The sequence below is a fragment of the Myotis davidii genome, unplaced genomic scaffold (assembly GCF_000327345.1).
Source record: "Myotis davidii unplaced genomic scaffold, ASM32734v1 scaffold233, whole genome shotgun sequence".
Lineage (NCBI taxonomy): Eukaryota > Metazoa > Chordata > Mammalia > Chiroptera > Vespertilionidae > Myotis > Myotis davidii.
The window spans coordinates 1300012-1301495 of NW_006285917.1; positions in this window are offsets into that span (position 1 = coordinate 1300012).

The window sequence follows — 1484 nt, forward strand, 5'->3', positions numbered from 1 at the left end:
AGGGCTGATGGATGTGAGAGAAACACATCAATTGGTTGCCTCCTGCACACGCCTCAGGGCCCAGGCTGGGGAGGAGCCTGCAACAAAATGCAAGTACGTGCCCTTGACCAGAATCGAACACAGGACCCTTCGGCCCGCAGGTCCGCAGGATGATGCTCTATCCACTGAGCCAAACCGGTCAGGGCTATTATTTAAAAAAAACCTTTATTTATTTTAAGTTCTCACCCAAGGATATGGTTTTTGTTTTTGTGTTATTTCTTCTTGAGAGGATATGTTTTCACTGATTTCAGAGAGAGAGGAAGGGAGAGGGAGAAAGAGAGAAACATCTATGTGAGCTCCCATACACGCCCAACTGGGGATCAAACCCACAACCTGGGTATGTGTCTTGACAGGGAAATGAAACCACAACCCGTTAGTGCATGGGACAACGCTCCAAGCAACGGAGCCGCACTGGCCAGGGCCAGATGACCAGAGTCTTAATGCCATGCTGGCCCATGTGAAATACCTACCCAGGGCAGGTTCCCTCCTTCCAGGGTCAGACCTCAGCCTTCCCCTTCCCTCCATCTTCCTGTCTGTCCCTTGCTGTCCTTGCTCCTCCTTCCGCTCCCATAGCATTTCTCTTTCTAATTCTGATCTGCCTCCTCGGGGCTTTCTTTTCTTTTTTTTTTTAAATATATTTTATTGATTTTTTACAGAGAGGATGGGAGAGAGATAGATAGTCAGAAACATCGATCAGCTGCCTCCTGCACACTCCCCACTGGGGATGTGGCCGCAACCCAGGCACATGCCCCTGACCGGAATCGAACCCGGGACCTTTCGGTCCGCAGGCCAACGCTCTATCCACTGAGCCAAACCGGTTTTGGCTCGGGGCTTTCTATATTGTCTCAGGGCTTAAATGTCCACTAAGGATACTGAGGTCCAGAGCAAAGGAGAACCAGGGTCAGCACCAGGATGCCTGCCCTGGAGCCCTGGTCCCTGGCAGCAGGAACAGGGAGGCCGAGCAGAGGGAGAGACTGGAGTTATGCTCATATGTGTAAATGTGTTCAGTAGGTGGTAGGTGGGGAGCACCTTTTCCAAGCCATCCTAGACAGAGGTTGCAGGTTTCTTAAGGGCTTCCCTTCTTCCCTGTGGAGAAGAAAATTAGACCCTCTTCCCCGAGGACCCCAGGCTCAGAATGCTAGGCCAAGGCACTGGGTAGTGTCCACATCCCGAAGCCATAAGTGGATCTTCTGCCACCTGAGGAGTAAGTTTCCCTGGCCCCCACCCCCATGGCCTTTGGAGGACCCTGCCATACTAGCAGCTGTCCCTCAGGGTTCCTTATCTGTATCCCTGCCATCTCTGTTTTCTCCTGGCTCGCTCTCTTCCTTCGTCTTTCTGTTTCCCTGTCCTGGGTGCCTGTTTTCCTGTCCCCTCTGTGTTCTCTGTCACCAGTGTCTCTACTAGAGACAAGGGTTAGGCCTGGGTGCATGGCAGGGTGGGGCAGC